This window comes from Carcharodon carcharias, chromosome 3 (genome assembly GCF_017639515.1).
Source record: "Carcharodon carcharias isolate sCarCar2 chromosome 3, sCarCar2.pri, whole genome shotgun sequence".
NCBI classification, from domain to species: domain Eukaryota; kingdom Metazoa; phylum Chordata; class Chondrichthyes; order Lamniformes; family Lamnidae; genus Carcharodon; species Carcharodon carcharias.
The window spans coordinates 167956141-167970644 of record NC_054469.1 but is presented as its reverse complement, the minus strand read 5'-3'; positions in this window follow the sequence as shown (position 1 = coordinate 167970644).

Genomic DNA, 14504 nt, shown 5'->3' with positions numbered 1-14504 from the left:
TTTTGGGTGGCTGGAGTTCAAGGTCAGCACAAGTGGCTAACTCAAGGGGCATCCTAATAATTATGAGGCAACTGGGTGTCAACAATGCTCAATGTGTTCTCCTCTCTATGGTGAAGCCCCCATAGCAGGCGGTTTGTACCTGACTCATGGGTCTCATAGCATCGAGATTCCAACAAGGTGTGGAGCTACCATTCATTGTGTGCCATTTTCCATCAGCTGCAGTCAGAGGCAAAGATGAAGGAGGGGGGTAGATGCCTCCAAGGGTCACAGCTGGGCAGCCAATTCGCAACTCCAAATCTCCACCCTCCCGGGTGAATGATCATGGCTGACAAGGGCTCAAGTAGTTAGTCTTTCTATGCTGCCAAGGCAATGGTCTCTCTCTATAGAGCTCAAGGTTGGTGGAGGCAAGTGGAATGGTGCCAAAGGGAAGCTTCTTGCACATAGCAGTCAACACTTTGGTCAAAGAGCAATGTTTCCATGTGCAGCCTTACATCAATAGGAGGAACACCCATCTTAGGTTCTTCAGGATGTCCTTCACCTGGAAAGGGTGGGGTGGGGAAACCATGTCCAGATGGAGACCAGGTGAACAGCTTAGCATTGGCATTCTAGCTGTGAGATGGAGAGAAACCTGTAAAGGACATGCTCACTTAATGTATCACTTCAATTCATCTACACATCCACTGGGACATCCATGCTGCAGGCTGCAGGCAATCCTACCTTGGTGATGGCTCGCATCCAGATGGTTGGCATAGTTCCATGAGGAGAAAGGGCCCAAGCAGCAAGAGGCTACTGGGCCTCTAGAAGGTCAAGATGCTGGGGAATACGGACCACTGCAATTGGCCCGACCACGGGTGTATTGACAACGGTACTCTTTTCTAGAGATAAGAGAAAGGCAAGGCTGGAGGAATCCTCATATGTCCCTCTATGTGGTAGCTCATATCGCCCAGCTTTTCCAGTATGAGCTACAGCCACGAGGACTCTGTAGGAGTAAGGCAGAGTTCCTGGGTCATGAGGACTCGAAATGTCAACTCTTTTCTTCTCCGCCGATGCTGCCAGACCTGCTGAGTTTCTCCAGGTAATTCTGTTTTTGTTCCTGGCCTGTATTGAGTGAATGTCTGTCCGGGTGCTATTTAAGTATGGCACCAGGACCTTGGACTCCATAAGGTAATGTCTGGTGACTTCCTGCCTGACCTGCCACGAGATTCTCTGAGCTCCTCATGCATGCATAGTTAATGAGCTGAAAAGTGAAAGATTGCATGTGTTCAGCCCTCCTGTTGCCCAGCGGGAATCACACCAACTTTCCCGACCGCCACTGAACTTAGACACCAGAATGGAAGATTCTGCCCAGTGTTTCTGCTGTTTAAAGTAGATAAAGGCAGCTGGAGTGGTGCACATGTGGAGAAGGCCTTTGGTTCTGGCTTCAAAGGTTCAGGTCAAAAAACTTGCTCCCAGCTCTGGGTGCTGAAAAAAAAAGATTTGCATTTATATGCCACAGGATGTCCCAAAACAGTTTACAGCCCAATGAAATGCTTTTGAAGTGTAGTCCCTGTTTCAGTGTAGGAAATGGGGAAGCCAATTTGTGCATAGCAAGCTCCCACAAGCAGCAATGTATAAATGATCAGATAATCTGTTTCTGTGATGTTGATTGAGGGATGTATATTGGTTCAGACACCGGAGACAACTCCCCTGCTCTTTTTCGAAATAGTGCCATGGGATCTGTTATCTCCATCTGAGAGGGCAGATGGGGCCTCGGTTTGACACCTTGTCCATAGGATGGCATCTCTGGCAGTGTAGCACTCCCTCAGTACTGCACTGGAGTGTCAGCCTTGATGTTTGTACTCAAGTCCTAAAGCGAGACATCAGCTCACGACCTTTTGACTCAGAGATGGGAGTGCTACCACTGTGACACAGCTGAAAGAATAGTTACCATTTCCCTTGGCTTGCAGGGTGAAAGTGAGTTTGAGCAGGGGCAGCACAGAAGATCACAAGCAGGTCTCAGAGGGAGGATGAGGAGGGGGAGAAGGGGTCTCAGCAGATGGCCTTAGCCATCTCGGGTTTTCAGGGAGAACTTCTCTTACTTCCACCCAAGCCAGGAGCAGTGTGTACATCATATCTGTTTTACAAAGAAAGTGCTCATCAAAATTTGTTAGCTCTTGCAAGCAAATCTGCAGCCTCAGGATAGGACAAAACGAACGCTGTCAGTGGTGGTGAAGGTGACCGTGGCCCTGAATTTTTGCACATCTGCTTGCATTAAGGCTGGAACAGGCGATATGTCTAACATCATTCCCTGCTGCACCATAGAGGTGACTGATGATCTTTATGCCAAAAAGGAGAATATGTTGTGTTCTCTCTGACCAGACAGAAGTAGGTGCAGCATGCATGTGGCTTTGCCAGGATAGCTAGCTTCCCCACTGACTGCACAGACAAAGTTTTGCAGGTGACACATCTAAATGCTGAGGTGTACTGAAACCTAAAGTGTTCCCCTCCCTGAATGTGCACTTGGTGTGAGACTGTGCATAATACATCATACAGTGAATGCTTGGTATCTTGTCAGCAGTCATGATGCCTTTATTCTGTGCCATTCCGCTGTTCCCTCAGTATATGATCCAGCTTGTCAAGGCAAAAGGTAACTGCTGAGTGACAAGGGCTATCCATTTAACAGCTGGCTCATGAGTCCAGTGTGAAGCCAGAACACCACCTCCCACAACTTCCCCTCCAAGTCATGCACTATCCTGATTTGGAAATATTTCAATATTTCTTCACTGTCGTTGGGTCAAAATCCTGGAACTTCCTGCCTAACAGCGCTTTGGGTATTTCAAGACCATAGTGGCTCCAAAAGTTGGCTAACTACCACCTTCTCAAGGGCAGTTAGCAACAGGCAGTAAATGGTGGTCTTGCCAGTAATATCCCCATCCCATGAATTAAGATGGCAGCATTTGAAGATACATTCACTGCCATTGACCACTAGTGTGAGACCATTAAAGTTCTACCTGTAGTACATTCAAATTCTCTGAGATAGGCTGTTCACAATGTCAGTGATGTCTGCCTGCCCCCATTGTCTTTTCAGTGTCTCTCTGGAGAGACCCCTGGCCCCCCTATGAGAAAAGGATTCCTCTCTTTCTGTCCACCCCTGTACAAGGCCTCCACTGTTGTGTCAGAGAACCTTGGAGCGCACTTTAGGCCCTGTTGTGCCATTTTTACTTTTCCTCCTGCTCAGGCTCTCTTCCATGAACATTGCCAGTTTCAACTCCAGCTGGAATGCACCTCCCCTTTGAGGAGTGCTGGTTAGCTTTATGTAGTGCAGACTAGCTTTAAATGGTGCTAGCCTTGCACGAACTTGGGCACTGTGCAGAGGCATACAGCCACACAGCAGTGGGTTTAGCACTGGGCTGCACACCACTATCATTTAAACAAGCAGGCAGCATGAATTTTTTGGATCCAACCCCTGTCTTCTTCAGCCTGCCTGTATGGCACCATTGGACTCAACATCATCTGCTGAGCTTGGATTGCACTGTGTCCTTTTACACGCTTTCAACCCGCTTCAGTCTCCCTAGATGTTTTCTTTTCAATCACAAGGCAGAATTTTCCATAAATGAGACTAAGTGTGGTGCTGGACAGTTTCGGCAGCACCCAGCCCGTTGGCCAGAATGGTGGGAATTCGTGACTGGTTCTGCGTTTGGAGCCTCGTTAATTATGCAGAGACTGTATCAGTCTGAGCTGATTCCTGCTGCTGCGATCAGTTGGTGGGTTTGCAGGTCCAGGCGCCATTTTTAAAGGCCAGTCCAACACACAAGCTCACTCTCTTCAGCCCACCAGAGTGTGCCTGGCAGCCAGAAGAGGAAGGCTGAGAGCCTGAACAGGAAGGCAGCACCCCGTTTCACGCACCCGGCCCTCCAGGCCTTGATCAGCAGTTGCACAGGCAAGTGCTGTATCTTAGAGATGGCTGCAGCATAAGTAGCAGTCTCACCTCTTCGGCCTGGGAGAGCGTCGCAAAGCGGGTCAGCATGGCTGGCACTGGCGCCCAAAGTGCCACCCATAGCGCAAGAAGAGGATGAATGATCTCAACCGTTCTGCCAGGGTAAGTCACCCTTCAACACTCTCCAATATCAAACTCTCATCATGGCATCATGCACTCAAATGGCCACTCTCTTCGACAGTCTCATGCAACCATTGGTTTTCTTACCGAAACTTTCACATCACCACTATCCGATCTATCATGTTGTTCACACTCCATCCTCTGGCTTTTCTAGGAAGGGCTGACCACACACAGGGAACATGCGTTTCACCCAACCTCTGCTCTATCCCTTCTCATCACATGCCTTTCTTTCTTCTTCATACAGAACAGGTGCAAGAGAGCACAGACCGGGGGAGGGACAGCTGACATTATTGCCCTCATTGAGTTCGAGGAAGCTGCCGCTCCTGTGGGGAAGAGGAGATTGGCCTCTCCAACCAACCCAGTACAGATCACGGCTCCACCACTTCATCAAATCCTGACATTCACAGTGAGTCACGTGCAGCCTTATCCAGCTCATGCTCATTAATTGAAACTCTATTTTATATTTTCTAGGCACCAGCAGATCAAGGCCCCCACGCCAGTCCAACACCACCAGCACGAGTCCCCAGACGTCATCCGAGGAGGAAGCTCCAGAAGAGCTGTCACGGCACTCACACGCATGCTCCATTAACTCAGAGACACACACGTCAGTGGGGCACAGCTGTAGATTAGGTTCAGTCTCACTCTCTGAGGAACACCTCACTGACACGTCCCCGCAGTTAGAGGTAGGGACAGCCCAGGTCTCCGGCACTTGGAGGGCTGCTGGAGACCAGCCACCTATTCGGTCCGAGTCAGATGATGATAAGCCTCTGGAAGTGGCTGCCAAATCTATGCTGGATATGTAACAACAGGCGATGGAACATTAGGCAGAGATTCGGCAGTCATTCAGAAGACTAGAGTGAATGATGGAGGAGTCCGTCCATGTTCTGTCTGATGTCATGGCTCTGTAATGTGAGCGCCTCAAGGTCACCACCATGGAGACCTTGGTCCAGCAGTTCTTGCCGGATTTGCGCTCAGCCCTGCACTTTATGATCACACACCCGGGTGGGCACCACCAGGGTGTACACGAGATGGAGACAAGGCACTTTGAACCCCGCCCCCCCCCACCCCCCGGATGCACCATCTCCTGCAGGAGTCAGGGTGGGGCCCTTGGACACCCACAGGGAGGATGAGCATCACCCAGACACCCCGGGGGCTTCTGCTCAGGTAACTCCAAGGGTGTCCAGCCGCTCACAGCCCCCTCTACCTGTGACCCCATCTAATCCAGCTTCTCAGACCGCTGAGGGTGCTTCTGCCCCTAAGCAGGTGACCCTTATTAGGCCAGGGCCCTCCAGGCCTTGGGCCACCTGACGACATCTGCCAAGATCATCACAGACATCAGGACGTAACAGTCAGCAGGCTGCCTCCACCCCTGCTGTGGATGTCGGGGCTGTACTCAGGTATGGCAATAGAGTTAGAAAAGTTAAGAAAAATTGATGTCACTTTTGGGTGACAGGTGTGCTATACATGTAAATAAATTGTATTTCTGTTGATACATTTGTTCCCATCAACTGAAGGCGTTGCGATTTGGTACTTTTGAATCCTCTTATTTCGAGGTTTAGCCTTCCTCCCACTCAGTGATAGTGCCCCACTGTGAGATTCACATTCCTGTGATGTCAACCTCAGTTGAACTAGTCTCCACACTCTTGTGTGATGTCAGGGACATGTGTTTAAATCTTTATTGGAAGTGTGTGATGTAAGCATTTCTAACTCTTCTTACTCAAAAAACACCATTGAATGAGGGCAGCTCATTAGCATTGAAATTCTAGTGACATTTGAATCCCCTCAGTGTAGTAGCTGAAGAAAAAACAAGCACGAAAGGAGGCGATCCCTCGGCATGTTCACATCTCGGTTGCAGCAGTGTTTGCATCATTAGATGGCGGCAAAGGCTTCAAGTCTTCTCTCGCATTGCTCTTGTTCCTAAGTGGGCTCTCAGTTCTCAGATGCTATGGCTCTGCTAGACCATGTGCCTCCTGCTGGAGCTGTGCACGGAGTTGCCTCTCCCTCCTTTGCCTCCTCCATTGCAATAGGACCCTGCCAAAGGCAACATTGAGCCCTGAATCCATATGTGTCTTTTCCTTCTCTCTGAAAGGAAACATTGAAGACATTAATGATTCAAGGAGCAAGGAAATGAAGCTCAGAAGATGACACGTTTGGCTACTGTAAGGGTCCATAGTTTTTCCTGCCCTACTTGCATGGTGCTGATGTTGCCTTGCCCTGAGACACTAGCACACACATCGAGGTGACCAAGATGGCATCGCAGATATGTAACACCTTGAGCCCTGCGTGGGATGCTGAAGTTTAAGTGAGATGAGTGACCCAATCGAGTTCTGTGCTCCAATCCCTAATGCAGCATATTAATGACCAATCAGTTGCTTATGCTCAATGAGTGGATGCCCTTTGGCCCATTAGGAATGTCACATCTGGTGAACACCTGACAGGCCTTCATTGATGGATTGCCATACATGATGCAGCTGTGTCTCCTCTACTATTGCCTGCACTCCCAAATTCTAAATTCCTGTGTGTTAATCTTGAGATGCAGTGATTGTGATGTGAAGCCACTATGTTCTGAGTAGCTTTTTAACAGTGCTAATGAAGCCATTGGCTTTAAGTGGCTTTCATCGCAAGGAGGTCTTCCTCTTTTCTTTCTAAGCAGGCTCCTGCTCACTCCTGCAGCAACAAGAAGTTTGAGAGCCACCTCAGAAAGGCCCACATTATGTTCACCCTTCCCTCTCACTGCCATTCCATGGACTTCCCTCCCCATTGACCCCATCACGTTCATCAATCTGACTCCTCGCCTTACAGCCCACCCCTGGTTGAAGAGCTAGTCTCTAAAATTGGAGGCCTGCATGAGTATCACAGTGGTGTTCCTAGGGACAATGAAAGCAAAGTGAAGGAGCAGTCCAACCCCATAACCCCAGCAGAATGACGTTCATCGCAACAAGAATGGCGCAGCACTATGGCTGGTATGTTTCATTCACCTCGAAGTTACCTGTGAATTAAGTCTGACTTGGGCACGTCGCCATTTTTCAAATGGATTTGAAGCCGACGTAATTTCCCGCTATTGTGACAGAAGATTGGAAGGCGTGGCAAGATTACGGAGAGCAGCTGTTTTAATGAACATTCATGATATGCTAATGAATGTAAATGGTATTCGCACCACTAGTTGGCAGGATAACTGACCCATCACGAACACACCATCAGCAGAATTGCGACTTATTTTTACGACGGCGAATTTGCGACTTTTTGTCTGGCGCTGGATTTTCCACCCCTGCCCACCACGAAACCCACCGTGGGGGAGATGGGAGAATTCTGTCCACAATTTCTACCTTAGGATTGGATTTTATGGGCCCCCACCAGCCATGATTTCAGAGGTGGGGGGGCAGGTAAAATAGGGCAGGTGTCAACCCCACCACCTGCCCACTCACCCCCAAGTTCACCCCATAAACCAGGGTGGGAGGGGTCGGCGTGGGTTGCTGCAGAAATCGGCAGCCTGCCCACCACATTTAAATAAATAATCAAGGGTCAATTGAGCTTGTTAACAAGCCAATTGACCCTTATAAAATACCTCCCACACCTTAATACGGTTAGCATGAGCAGTCTGGTGGGAGTAGGCAAGCTGTTTTTTAAAAAGCTTTTTAAGAGGGTTGGTATGAAGGGGGAGGTACTATCTTTAGTGGAGGAGGGGGTGGTGGTGCCCTTTGTGCATCGGGAGGCAGCCCCCCTAAGATAGTACCCCCACTTTCTTCCTACCCTCCTGCTTTAGCTCCTTGCTAAACTAACCCTCCCTGCTCAAGGTCCTGGACGTACCTTGCTCTGGGATCCATGGGCCTGTTTGCAGTCCCAGCAACACCCACTAGTGCACTGTTGGTGATGTTGGTACTGCTGGAGCTGCCGACCAATCCGATTGGCTGGCAGCTCTCGAGGGTGGGACATCCTCCCCAGTGAGGGGTGGAAGTCCCACTGGCTGCCTATTTAGCCCACCCACAGTGTGTTATGGCTGTGAGAAGGGCTGGCATCCAGCGAGTTGGCTCCACACTGGCTTTGTTTCCAAGGGAGGTGTTGGGAAAGCCATTCCCCCCACCCACCACCTCCCCCATCTCCCGCCCCACACCCCCACCCCTCGTGTAATATGCTTCCCTTATTTTCCTTTGCAAATGAGAGGATCAGTTTCCTTTCTCAATTTTCTGTTTCAGTTTCCCTTTTCAATTAGGACCTGCCTCAAAAAATATAAGCTTTGACCACAGATTCTACCACACACCATAAAATAGATGGACTTCTAAATTAACATTAGGTGCATTGTCATTTCCCCTCGCAATTGAATATTGAAATTTCATGTAAGAACTTAAGAAATATGAGCAGGAGTAGGCCAATCGGCCCCTTGAGCCTGCCCCGCCATTCAATAAGATCCTGGTAGATCTGCCCCAGGCCTCAACTCCTCTTTTGTGCCAGCTCCTCATAGCCCTCAACTCCCCGAAATTTCAAAAAACTTTCTACCTCCTTTTAAAGTACTTTCAGTGATCTAGCCTCCACAACTCTCTGGGGTAGAGAATTCCAGACATTCACTACCCTCTGAGAGAAGAAATTCCTTTGCATCTCAGTTTTAAATGAGTTGTCCCCTTATTCTGTAATTATGTGCACTCGTTCGAAATTCCCCCAGTAGTGGAAACATCTTCTCAATATCTACCCTGTCAAGCTCCCTCAGAATCTTGTACATTTCAATAAGATCACCCCTCATTCTTCTAAACTCTATTGAATAAAGGCCTAACCTGTTTGACCGTTCTTGATAAGTCAACCCCTTCATCCCAAGAATCAGCCTAGTGAATCTCTTTTGAACTACCTCCAATGCCAGTATATCCTTTCTTAAATATGGGGACCAAAACTGTACACAGTATCCAAGTGCGGCCTCATCAACACCCTGTACAGTTGTAACAAGACTCCCCTATTTTTAAACTCCAACCCCCTAGCAATACCGGCCAAAATTCCATTTGCCTTCTTAATTACTTGCTGCACCTGCACTCTAAATTTTTGTGTTTCATGCACAAGAACATCTAGACCCTTCTGTGCTGCACTTTTTTGGAGTCTCTCTCCATTTAAATAATAGTCTGCCTTTTGATTCTTCCTGCCAAAGTGCATGACCTCACACTTTCCTACACTAAACTCCATCTGCCAAAGCTTTTGCCCATTCATTCAACCTATTCTTTCTCCTTGCAGATTCCTGATGTCCTCATCACAACATGCCCTCCCACCTATATTTGTATCATCAGCAAATTTGGATACATTACAATCTGCCTCCTCCTCCAAGTCATTAATATAGATCATAAATAACTGAGGCCCTAGGACCGATCCTTGTGGCACTCAACTAGTTACGTCTTTCCAACCTGAAAAAGACCCATTAATCCTGGATCTCTGTATTCTGTGTGCTAACCAATCCTCAATCCATGCTAAAACATTACCCCCAATATCGTGAGCTCTCATCTTGTGCAATAACCTTTTATGTGGCACCTTATCGAATACCTTCTGGAAATTCAAATACACTACATCTACTGGTTCCCCTTTATCAACTCTGCTTGTTATATCCTCAAAGAACTCTAGCAAATCTGTCAAACATGATTTCCTTTTCAAAAACCATGTTGACTCTGCTTGAATACATTTTCTTAATGTCCTGCTATTTCTCCCTTAATAATGGCCCCTAGCATTTTCCTAATGATGTTAGGCTGACTGACCTATATTTTCCTGCTTTTTGTCTCCCTCCCTTCTTGAACAAGGGGGTCACATTAGCGGTTTTCCAATCCACTGGGACCCACCTGAAATCCAGAGAGTTCTGGAATATTTTGATCAATGCCTCCACTATCTCTGTAGCCACTTCCTTTAAAACCCTTGGAAGCAGGCCATTAGGTCCTGGCGTCTTGTCTACCTTTAGTCTCCAATTACTTTGTCAAATACTTTGTCTCTTGTGATTAAAACGGTTACAAGATCTTTCCTCCCATTAGCTCCTTGCTTAGCTGATATCTATGGGATGTTTATAGTGTCCTCCACTGTAAAGACCGATGCAAAATATTGGTTTAAATTATCTGACATTTCCCTGTTCCCTGTTATCAGTTCTCCAGTTGGATCCCCCAAGGATCCCACACTCACTTTAGCCACTCTCTTTCTTTTTATATACCCGTAGAAGCTCTTGCTGTTTGTTTTATATTTCTTGCCATTTTACTTTCATAATCAACTTTCTCCCTCTTTATTAGCTTTTTAATCATCCGCTGCTGGTTCCTAAAAGATTCCCAGTCCTCTGGCCTACCACTAGTTTTTGCCGCTTTGTATGACTTAGTTTTTGATTGGATACTCTCCTTGACTACCTTTGTTAACCACAGATGGTTCATCCTTCTCATCGAGTCCTTCTTTTTGACCAGCATAAATCTTTGCTGAGCGTGATGAAATATCTACTTAAATGTCTGCCACTGCTCATCCACTGACCTTCCCCTTAGTCTATTTTCCCAGCCCGCTTTATTCCACTCTTTCTTCATACCTCTGTAATTGCCCTTATTTAAGTTGAGGACACTGGTTTGAGACCTGAGTTGCTTGCCCTCAAACTGAATTTGAAATTTGAACGCTATCCCTTAGAGGATCCTTAACTACAATATCTCTTGTTAATCCCACCTCACTACACATTACTAGATCTAAAATAGCCTGTTCCTGGGTAGGTTCTGCAACATAATGCTCTAAGAAACAATCCCTGATGCATTCTGCAAATTTTTCTTCCATGTTACCACTGCCAATCTGATTTGTCCAGTCAATATGCAGATTAAAATCGCCCATGACAATTGAAGCACCCTTCTTATACACCTCCATTATTTCTTGATTTATACTTTGTTCTACAGTGAGACAACTCTTCAGGGGCCTATAGACAACTCCCACCCATGAATTCTTCCCCTTGTTATTCCTTATTTCCACCCAAACTGATTCCACATTACGATCTATTGCACCTATATCACTACTCACCATCGCACAGATACCTTCCTTTATTAATAAAGCTACCCCACCTCCTTTTCCTGTTTGCCTATTTGGTTCTAATTTCTGCTACACTCTTCTGCTTATATTTTCTGCCCCTTGCTGTCATACTTTGTTATTGTTTGCCTCTTCACTACCCTGCACCTCAGCTCTCTTGTTTCTTTTTGATTTTTTAAACTTCCCTTCAATTGAACCCTCCCCCAAACTAATTAATTTAAAGTCCTGTCTACAACCCTAGTTATAAGATTCGCCAGGACAGTGGTCTCAGCATAGTTCAAATGAAGCCTGTCCCAATGGAACATCTCTCTCCCTCCCTAAGGCCTGTGCCAGTGCCCCATGAATTGAAACCCATTTCTCTCAAACCAATCTTTAAGCCATGCATTTACCTCTCTAATCTTATTTACTCTACACCAATTTGCACATGGCTCAGGTAGTAACACGGAGATTATTACCTTTGTGGTTCTGTTTTTTAATTTAGCCCCAAGCTGTTCGTAGTCCCTCAGCAGAACCTCTTTCCTAATCCTACCTATGTCGTTGGTACCTACGTGGATCATGATGACTGGATCCTTGCCCTCCCACTCCAAGCTCCTCTCCAGCCCAGAAGAGATGTCCTTAACCTTGGCACCAGGTAGGCAACACAGCCTTCAGGACTCTCTGTCTTTGCTGCAGAGAACAGTACCTATTCCCCTAACTATGCTATCCCCTATTACTACTACTTTTCTCTCCCCCCACTTGAATGGCACTCTGCACCACAATGTTGTGGTCAGTTCACTCATCCTCCCTGCAGTCTGTGCCCTCATCCACACCAGGAGCAAGAACATCATACCTGTTGGACAAGGGCACTGGCTGAGCCTCCTCCAAAGCTAACTTCTGGATGCCCATACCTGCCTCATTCACAGTCACAGCCTCCTGTCCCTGACCACGGTCCAAATTCGATGTAATTAATCTAAGGGGTGGGATTGTCTCTAGAAACACAGTGCGCAGTAACTCAGCCCCTCCCTGATGTGTCGCAGTGTCTGCAGCTTGGACTCCAGCTCATCAACCCTGAGCCGCAGTTCCTCGGGCAGCCAACACTTGCTGCAGATGTGGTCACCGTTGATTGCACCAGTGTCCAACAGGTTCCTGGTTCCACTTCACATCTAAAAAAACACTTAACTTGCCCTTATGGTGGCAACTGCTTGCTAGGCATATTCAGCCCAAGAAAACCAGTACCTGTCCTGATCTGGGCAGCCCAATTTCTCAGGAGGGCTTTAAACAAGCATTGAGCCCCTCATTAACATATACAAGGGGCCTAACTGAAAATTATTCACAGCTAGTTAAAACATCAGAGCTTTTCCAGGTATCCTTGGTCATGGAGCTCAACCCTGCAACATTGGAGGTTTTTGCCCAGGTGCAATTTTTCTGACATTGACCACTTTCTAACCAATTATTTTTTAGCATAAGACCAGAACCTTCCAACTAAATTGCTTCTCTTTGGTTCAACTCATATAGTGGTTACCTAAATCCAAATTGTACATTTTTTTCAATGAACAAGGTGAAGGAATAATAGGCAGACACTTCTTCCTACCTCTCCCAGGACCATGACCCACCACTGAACATCAAGCCATTGTTTCCAGGACTGTTACTGACTTCATCTCCTTTGGAGATCTTCCTTCCACAGCTTCCAACCTGATAGTCACCCAACCTCGGATGGCCCGTTTCTATCTCCTACCCAAAATCCACAAACAGGACTGCCCCAGCAGACCAATCGTGTCAGCCTGTTCCTGCCCCACAGAACTCATTTCTTGCTATCTTGACTTCATTCTCTCTCCCCTTGTCCAGTCCCTTCCTACCTACATCCGTGATTCCTCTGACGCCCTACATCATATCAACAATTTCCAGTTTCCTGGCCCCAACCGCCTCCTCTTCACCATGGATGTCCTCTACACCTTTACACCTCCATCCCCCACCAGGATGGTCTGATGGCTCTCCGCTTCTTCCTCGAACAGAGGCCCGAACAATCCCCATCCACCACTACTCTCCTCCGTTTGGCTGAACTTGTTCTCATGCTGAACAATTTCTCCTTAAACTCCTCTCACTTCCTCCAAATAAAAGGTGTGGCTATGGGTACCTGCATGGGCCCCAGCTATGCCTGTCTCTTTATGGGGTATGTGGAACATTCCTTGTTCCAGTCCTACTCCGGTCCCCTCTCACAACTCTTTCTCCGATACATCGATGATTACTTCGGTGCTGCTTCATGCTCTCGTCTGGACCTGGAAAAATTTATTAATTTTGCTTCCAATTTCCACCCCTCCATCATTTTCACATGGTCCATCTCTGACACTTCACTTCCCTTCCCTTCCTTAACCTCTCTGTCTCAATTTCTGGTGATAGTCTGTCCACCAATATCCATTACAAGCCTACCGACTCCCAGAGCTACCTCAACTACAGTTCCTCACACCCCGCTTCCTGTAAGGACTCCATCCCATTCTCTCAGTTCCTTCGCCTCCGTCGCATCTGTTCTGATGATGCCACTTTCAAAAACAGTTCCTCTGACATGTCTTCCTTCTTCCTTAACCAAGGTTTTCCACCCACGGTGGTTGACAGGGCCCTCAACCGTGTTCGGCCCATCTCCCATGCGTTCGCCCTCACACCTTCCTCTCTCTCCCAGAAACATGATAGGGTCCCCTTTGTCCTCACATATCACCCCACCAGCCTCAGCATTCAAAGGATCAGCCTCCGCAATTTCCGCCAACTCCAGCATGATGCCACCACCAAACACATCTTCCCTTCACCCCACCCCCCCGGCCACATTCCATAGGGATCGTTCCCTCCGTGACACCCTGGTCCACTCCTCTATCATGACCTACACCTCAACCCCCTCCCACGGCACTTTCCCATGCAACTGCAGAAGATGCAACACCTGCCCCTTTACTTCCCGTCTCCTCACCATCCAAGGGCCTAAACACTCATTTCAAGTGAAGCAGCTTTTCACTTGTACTTCCCCTCAACTGCATTTGTTGCTCCCAATGCGGTTTCTTCAACATTGGAGAGACCAAACGCAGACTGGGTGACTGCTTTGCAGAACAACTTCAGTCTGTCCACAAGCATTACCCAGACCTCCCTGTCGCTTGCCATTTCAACACTCCACCCTGCTCTCATGCCCACATGTTCATCCTTGGCTTGCTGCATTGTTCCAGTGAAGCTCAACGCATACTGGAGGAACAGCACCTCATCTTCCGACTAGGCACTTTACAGCCTTCCGGATTGAATATAGAGTTCAACAATTTTAGATCATGAACTCTCTTCTCCATCCCCACCCTCTTTCCGATTTTCCCCCTCCTTTTTGTTTTTTCCAATAATTTATATGGATTTTTCTTTTCCCACCTATTTCCATTATTTTTAAATGGATTTCCATCCATTGTTA